This window comes from Lissotriton vulgaris, chromosome 2_1 (genome assembly GCF_964263255.1).
Source record: "Lissotriton vulgaris chromosome 2_1, aLisVul1.2, whole genome shotgun sequence".
Lineage (NCBI taxonomy): Eukaryota > Metazoa > Chordata > Amphibia > Caudata > Salamandridae > Lissotriton > Lissotriton vulgaris.
The window spans coordinates 1,138,148,504-1,138,157,379 of NC_141687.1; positions in this window are offsets into that span (position 1 = coordinate 1,138,148,504).

Below are 8,876 nucleotides of genomic sequence, written 5' to 3' on the forward strand. Positions count from 1 at the left end.
TGAGAGTGCAAGCCGCAACCGGTGAGGCCACTCAGCAAAATGCACCAGTTCAGCAATAGGCCGCTGCACAGGTCCAGGCTCCTGCCTAAGGAGCCCAACAGATTCCTGCCCCTCCGGGCCATGGTATAGCAGCCCCGCTACCACCATTTAGCGAACTCTCGGACCCATCCACCGCAGCAACGAGATGGCGCTCCTGGATTGGTCGCCTTGATCATTACTTCGTCGGTGTCAGAGAGACAGATGGGAAGGTGAAGAGGTCGCTCCTTTACGACTTGTTTGAGACACTGCCAGACAGGGGCAAGGATGATGACTACTTCAGGGGGGTGGCCGCATTGAATCGCCATTTCGATCTGCAAATCAACCCAGACTACGAGTGGTTCAAATTGCGACAGGCACTGCAAGGTGACACAGAGACCGTCGATGCCTACTACGCCCGCTTAAGGAAGTTAGCCATCTCATTGTGAACTGCCGGATCAGTGGCTAGAAATTCGTGCGCAGCTCATTCAAGGCTGCAGGTCCGTCCAACTCCGGCGCCTTATCCTCAGACAACCGCACATCTCCCTCAATGACATACTAGTGCTCGTGAGGTCTCATGAACTGTCCAATGCGCGAGCTGATGAGATGGAGGCGACCTTAAATCGCCCTGCGGCTGTACCACGTGCATCTGTGATCAAGGAGGAGAGAGTCGACGTGATCCGCAGAAGGCCTCAACAGTCCAGGGGGAGCGCAAGAACGTTGCAGGCTCCCATTTGTGGAAACTGTGGCATGGACCATCCCGCAGGAGGACGATGCTCTGCAAAAGGGAGGACTTGCTCACATTGCAGAAAGCCAAACCACTTTGCGAAAGTATGCGGCAGTGGTGGGGGGGTGGCGTAACACTCCTGGAAACGAGGGCCTACGCAGGGAGTGCGCCAGTTGACACTAGAGGACCCCGGACCATGCAGTGGCCCAGCGCGGTCAGCCTTCAATATCGAAGATGACGATGACAATGTATTCTTTGTATCGTTCGTCGGCAGGGAAGGTTCCAGAAGACGACCACCACCAATGTGTGACATTATGGTAGCAGGTTCTCCAGTACATGCCTTGATAGGCACAGGGGCTTCCGTCAATGTAATGGACAGTGTTCAGTACAATAAGTTGTCGCCTCGCCCACCGCTTCTACCGTCCAGATCAAAAATATACACTTACGACAGTGATGAGCCACTCCCACTGCGAGGGGCCATGGAAGTGGACATTGCCAGCAATAGCCAAGCCATCAAGACGAAATTCCACATCACGGAAGGACGGAGAGGGACCCTCCTCAGCTGTCATACGGCGGAAGATCTACAACTAGTCTTTTTCACGAACCAAGTACACAAGTTACATGCGGAGGAAATGCTGAAGGACTTCCCCAAACTCTTTCAAGGACTAGGCCGCCTCAGATGAAAGATGTTCAAGTTACATGTGGACCAAACGGTCAGACCCACAGCATTGAGACACAGGAGAGTTCCGTTTCACCTGCGGCCGCAGGTTGAGGAGAAGCTGCAAAAGCTGGAACAGCTGGGGGTCATCGAAAAAGTGTCGGGCCCGACACCATGGGTCTCACCCCTCATGATCGCCCCAAAACCAAAGCAGCCCAGAGCCATATGACTGTGTGTGGATATGCGCTTACCCAATAAAGCCGTGAAACGAGAACGCCATCTAACTCCTATGATGGATGACATAGTTGCAGACCTAAACGGAGCCCGGTGGTTCGCCAAATTAGATCTTAACGCAGGATACCACCAACTGGAACTCCACCCAGGCAGTCGCAATATTACCACGTTCTCTACACATGTCGGCCTGCGCCGATACAAAAGGGTTAGCTTCGGGGTCTCTTCCGCGGCAGAAGTTTTCCAGAACGCAATTAGAGAGACGCTCTCCGGGCTGTCAGGCGTGATTAATCTAAGCGATGACATTTTAGTCTTTTCTAAGACCCTGGAGGAACACCACATTCACCTCAGAGCCACACTACAGCGCCTGGCCGACCATGGGCTCACCCTGCACCGTGCCAAATGCTCCTTTTACCAAGATTCGGTAGACTTCTTTGGATACATATTCTCAAGGGAAGGTCTAGGCGTGGACCCGAAGAAAGCAGAAGCCATTCGCTCAGCACCCAGGCCGACCACGGCGACAGAAGTCAGAAGTTTCCTGGGGATGGCCACCTACTGTGGCCGGTTCATCCCCAACCTCGCGTCCCTCTCGGAGCCCCTGCGGGCCTTAACCAAAGCTGGGCAATCATGGGCGTGGTCAGTGAAAAAGGACATGGCATTCCAAGCGGTCAAGAGTGCCCTCATTGACGACAGGGTAATGGCGTACTTTCGCCCGAGCAGACGCACAGAGGTTGTTGTTGACGCGAGCCCCGTCGGGCTCGGAGTTGTCCTAATGCAGGAGACAGAGTCGAAGGAGTGGGTATCCATGGCGTACGCCAGCAGGGCGTTCACTGCCACTGAAATGCGCTTTGCCCAGATTGAACGCGAAGCACTAGCGATAAAGTGGGCCTGCCAACACTTCCACTTATACCTATATGGACACGAGTTCTGGGTAATCACCGACCACAAGCCGTTTGTACCGTTGTTTGCCGGGTCAGCGAGGCTCGCCCCTCATCGGATTGAACGGTGGGCAGTACAGCTACAGACATATCGTTTTGAAGTACACTTCAGGCCCGGGGCAGGCAATCCAGCTGATTTCCTGTCGCGTCACCCGAGTGCAGATACGTCTGATCCCATGCAGGACGAGGCTGAGGAGGTCGAAGAATTCGTACAGATGATCTCACAGGATGCTTGCCAATATTGCCCTCACGTTGGAAGACATAGGCAAAGCGACAGAGGTGGACGAGTGCCTCAGGAAGGTGAAGAACACGCTGGCCGATCGAAGCTGGAAACACTTTCTCAATGGCGTCGGGTCATTGACAGCGGCAGAACAAGTTTTTCGGCAACAAGTCTAGAGGGCTCAGAGCGATCTCAGCGAAGGACCCCATGGAGTTGTGCTCAGAGACACGTCACTGGTCATCCCAACGAGCCTACTGAAAGAGGTAGTTCGACTGGCGCATCAAGGCCATCAAGGAGCGTCCAAAACCAAGGCCAGGCTGAGAAGCAAAGTATGGGTTCCTGGAATGGATGCTGTGGTAGAGGAGGAGGTGCGCAACTGTCACTTGTGCGCCATCACAGGAGTTGAACCAGTAGCACACCCGGTGATAACGTAAGAACCCTGCCAGGAGCCGTGGTCCAAATTGAGCATTGACTTTCGGTCGTTCCCAGACCGCCGGAACACCCTTGTGCTGATAGACTCACACTCATGCTTCCCTATAGTAGAGGTGATTCCCTCCATGGCATTCTCGCATGTCAAGGCAGTACTGGATTGGACATTTGCAATGATGGGTCTGCCGGAGGATATTCGGTCAGACAATGGGCCACAGTTTCAGGGCAAAGATTTTCAAAGTTATCAAGCGTCCAGGGGTGTCAAACATCAGAAGATTACTCCACAATGGCCCCAGGCGAACGGGGAGGTTGAGCTCTTCATGCGGACACTGAACCGTGCTCTTCGAATCGGGGTAGAAAAAGGGGAAGATGCAGAAGAATGTCTCTCTCAGTTCCTCAGCGCATACCGTCAGACACCCTACTGCACCGCCAGGTGCGCACCCGCTCACCTGCTGTTCCGAAAAGCCCACAGAGACTGTATACCGGCTGGCCCATCCTGGTGCCCCCCCAACCTTGACCAGAATGCTACCCAGAATAGGAGAAGACGAACGAACGACAAAGCAAGCCAGATGAGAAGAGCCCAACCCATGTCCACTGTGGTACGGGACAAGGTGATATTAAAGGATAGGTACCCGAACTGGAAATACCGCACACCTTACGATCCCGAGGTGTGGGAAGTCGTAAACATCCACGGAACCATGGTGTCGGTGGCACGAGGTGCCCGAGTGGTCACGCGGAACACCTCATGGTTGATGAGAGTCCCCAGAGAACCAAGGACGGCAGACTCAGCACCAGCGGTCGCCGAACAGGGAGAAGGACCAACCGCAGCAGAAACATCTCAAAGTCAAAGTGAAGAAGTGCAAACACCCCCAGGGACTGCGCCCGAGACACCGAACAACCAGAACAGCGCAGCAGAAGGTCAAGGTGTCCCTGCGGAGCATCCTGAAGAGTCGGAGACAAGTGGGAATCCCCGGAGTCAAAGGTACAGCCTACGACCGAACCCGACTCCGAGTCAGAGACTAAAGGACTATGCCTGGCGACTGAACAAGGTCTAAGGTTTATCACGTTTAGGACTATGTGTCCGAAAGATTGGAGGGATGTAATGACGGAGCCACACGGCCCGTCCACACACGCATGCACGCACACACACCCCGAGGGCGGGCTCGCCCCAGGGTATAAACAAAAGCGGCATAAGACCGCACGGAGTCTTTGGCCCAGAGTTAGAAAGTGTGTCTGTGTAGTTCCTTAACAAAGAGTTAGGCCCTAATCAGTGGCATAGGTGTTCCCGACCCCCCATAGCCCACGCTATCACAACTCCCTATCTTGCACCAGGGCAGTGCAGTCAAGAGGTGTGGCCAGGGTGCCTGACTCCGGACCACAGGGTTCATGGTTCGACCGCCGGCGGCAGGTCAGCCCAGCACCATGTAGCTTGCTTAATCTTCCTGAGGGCGCCCAGCACCGGGAAACCACTTCGGAGGTAGTTGTGCGCTTTACAAATTCTAGGTTATGATTATTATTATTCTCTCATTTCACCTATGCCAGTACCTGTTCCTCCGCCTTCTCAGAGGTCATTCCCCTTACCACTCCCAGTTGCACTGCCCTTACTCTACTAATACTTTTAGACAAGGGCCTTCCACCTACTACCTTTATCCTAGACATATTTTTACTTGCCTTTTTTCACATTACATACCTCGGTTTTTCCCCACACTTGTGGTTAGTGCAGTTCTAACATACCCTCCACAGCGTCAGACTGGCCTAGAGGGCAGCCAGGCAGTTCATGAAGGGCTGGGCTGACAGATTATGAAGGGCTGGTTTTGTGTATGTTTGTGGGTCCGTTTTATGGTCTGGTTGGCCGGTTTTTACTGTTGACGTATCTGATATTACCATAAACATTGCCTGCTGCAAGTACAACTTCCTCCAACTCCCCTACCTTGCATGACACCTATACAATTCGTCTCTACAAGTTTAAAATTGCCAATTATTACAAATATGGGTCACTTTTTAGCTTAAAAAATGCTTGCGATAATCCTAACCACATTCCAACCCATAATAATTTTTTAGTTATCAGATTCGTCAATGGGGACTACTTTTAATATGGTATCTGTCTCTATTTTCTGTCCCAGACCGGCCATGCCCTCCCGATAATTCTTCCAAACCTCACCCCCACCTCCCATTCCCTTCCTATCTCACTGTCTTACTCCACCTTCCCCTCCCAGTGGCGGGACTGAGCAAGGAAACAAACATATTATCGTGGCAACAAAAGTTCAACTCACACCCTTACGCTGAATCAAAACAAGGCTATGACCGTCAATTATGTGTTAATTGCACTGGCGTAGCTAGGGGGGGCAGTCCGCCCCAGGCGGCACCATTTTTGAGGCGGCCGCGGTCGAGCGGCACTGGAGGCCCGTTGTGCCGCGGCGGCCTTTATAATTTATTTGGGATTCTTGGGAACAAAAAGGCACAGTGTCCCAAATAAATTATTAAGGCGGCCGCGGCCGCAATGGGCCTCCAGTGCCGTGGCCGCCGCCCGCATTTGCACTGTGCCTGCCTGCTGCAGTTAAAACTTAAAAGCAGGTCAGGAGTGTGCAGGCTGCAGCGTGGGTGCGGCCTAAGTCCCGCCAGTGCGTAGTGACGTCCTCGTCCGTCCTCCGGCTCCGACCGTTGTGGTTGTTGCTCCCCCCACAGCCTCGCTCAGAGCCCTCCAGGGCCGTCAATCGTGCGCGGCTCGTGGGACTGTGTGCCCCACCCGGTCCGCAGCTTCTCGGCTGCAGCGGCCATCCCGCTGCGGCCGAGGTGAGGCTGACTTGTACGTCCAGAGCCCCTAGTGGACGCTGCCAGGGGCCGCTTGACGGCGCCCAAGTATGTGGCAACCTTCGTCAGAGATGTAGGAGTGGCGGTGTGACGCAGCTGACCACCCCATGCAGATTGTCAGGAGGTGCCCATATTCTCCACTAGCTCACAGATATTCGTTCATTGGCCTGGGGTTGAATAGAGACTCCCCTCAAGGGTTGTGAGGCCCCTGTATGTTCGCCCCCAGGTGATGCTGTTATGCTGTTAATGCAGGGTGCTGGAACCAGTTTGCGGGGGTCTCTATGCTGTCCATGTGCAGCCCACAGCTGTGTGGGGTCGCCCTAAAGTGCTTCAAGATCTTCTCTGTGCTGTTTAGGGAGCTTTCGGTTGCAGTCTCAATTACCAAAGTTGCTTCCTCTAACAATGCATATTGTCAGTGCACACCTTGGTGCTGGCCTGCCCAGCACTGTAACAATCAGAACACCCCATTCACTGTTCCCTCTGCCAAACTGCCATTGGAGAGAATTGTACACAGAGAATGACACTGTTTTCATTATTTCCTGGATTGCAGGGTCACCAGCTTTATTCCACCTATTTCAGGTGATACATTCAGAGCTTGAAATGCTGAGTTTTCTTCAATCCATTTATTGCCCGCGGATTTTAGGCTTGACGCTATTTTAAAAAGCTATTTCCTTTACAAACAATGTTTCTGGCTGTACAATCTTGTTCACTGACTTTTTTCATAACTGTTTTATTGACTGTCGACAACTGTGGCATACTAGTGCTTAAGGCCTGACCTGCTCCATAATCCTAGACAAGTGATCCAAGGAAGCTAGGACTCGCCAGTGTATGCATATCAATAAACTTACATGCATATATTAAGTTTTCCCATTCATCATAATTATCTAATTAATCAATTGTCAGTTAGAAATGATGCCTCTGTCTAAAGGCAATGTTGGAAAAACTGTAAAAATGAATACATTCTGAGGTAGAAATACCACCACAGAGGTTGAAGAAGGGCTATTAAGCAGCTGAGACAGGTGGGGGGTGATTATGAGATTTATATGCGAACGTGTTGCAGTAAACAAGCTAAAAGCTGATGCAAATCATTTGATTGATTCTACAAAAAAGATGTGAATAAAAGGTTTTGCTTTTGACAGTTAACGGGCTATTGGGCTGTGCGGTGGGATTTATTTCAAGTGCTCACCATACTTTTTTCCCAGCACCCCTGCCTCTCCCCCCCCCATCCCCAAAGGGGCGGCAATCTGAGGGATAGCCCCCGGCGCCACAAACTCTAGCTACGCCCCATGTTAATTAGTCGCTTGTTCTAGCGTTTCTGACAGATTCCTTTAAGATTATCAATCTGTCTCGGAGGTTCCATTTTCTAAACCTGGGGTAGGGGAATTGATCGGTTGTAGAGGTTGTGCGAGTCCAAAAGCCCAGATTCTAAATTACTAAGTGATTTACTACTGTTCTGGGCAGCTCAGAAACATTTTTGAAGTAGTACCATAAATTAGGAAGCGTTCATCGAAAACCAGAGTGGTGGGATGACCCCTGTTCTTGCTTGCAGCATTTACGGGAACCAAAAGAGGGAGGAACACAGCATGGTCGGTAACACATCGCATTTGCATTTGAAACATAATGTGGTGTGTTCTGACAAAGCGCTGCTGGCAATGTATACACTGACTCATTCTTTTTCATTGGTACACAGACTTCCCCTGAAATGTTGCAGTGTTCACGTCACCGGAGCAGTGCTTTGTTGACACCTGGTTGGCTGATGCTGCTTGGCTTGGTTTAATGAAGATTAACAGGAGTTTCAGTGGTAGAAGGAGAGACGGGAAGGCATGTTTGCCGGAATACTCGACGATTAACATTTGTCTTGATTTGTAGATACCATTGAATCGTAAGTGGCAGAAAAGCGCCTCTCTGCACTTCCTTGGCGAGATTTCTGTTGGTAAAAGGACTCAGCAATTTGTACCTATTTATTTTCATTTTCTATAGCGCTGCTTTACCTAAATAATGTTAGTACTCTTTACACATAGAAATGAAAGGTTGTAAAAGTAATATACTGTTGAGTTTCTTAAATGAAAAGAGTTACAATAACAAATGTAACAAATGTGAAACTAATGGCTAGGGTCGGCCTTGATAATGGGTAAATGGGCCCAGGTGCGAGGCGCCTAGATATAGAGTGGCGCATATTGAACTGACCTAGGTAACTTTTTGGGTCTCAGCTGTAGACGGAGCATGCACTGTCTCAAAGAGACATACTGTATCTACTGTGTGGGCTTTAGCCCACCCATAGGCTTCCCATTTGCTGACTCCATCATCACTCTCCTATTCTTTCTCCCATTTCTCCTGTGTTTACCCCTACCCAAGAGCAGGGACCAGGTAGACTACCCCTCACTTTACTACCAATATAGGAACTTCTTTTTTCTTAGTTTACGAGCCCTCTTCAGGAGCGCTGGTGTTTTCATTCGCTTCAAGTGCCATTCTTTTTTCTTATCCCGTCCTGATTTTCATTCACTGTGAGCGCCGTATAACTTCCCCTTTATTTTTTTGGGTTTGCGTGCCCTCCTCAGGAGCACTGCTGTTTTCATTCACTCCACGCACTATTTTTTTTCTTATCCCATTCTGCTTTTCATTCACTCTGAGTGCTGTATCACTTCCTCTTTAGCTTTTTGGTTTATGAGCTTTGGTTTATGAGCTTTTCTGAGGAGTGCTGCTGTCTCTGGAGTTGTTGCTAAGATGCAGGGAAATTTGCCAGCAGAGTATCTAGCATATTAACCTCTTCGCTGCTGATGACGAGCTCAGCTCGTCATCAGCCACGGTGGTCGTGTGCGGATGACGAGCTGAGCTCGTCATGTAACT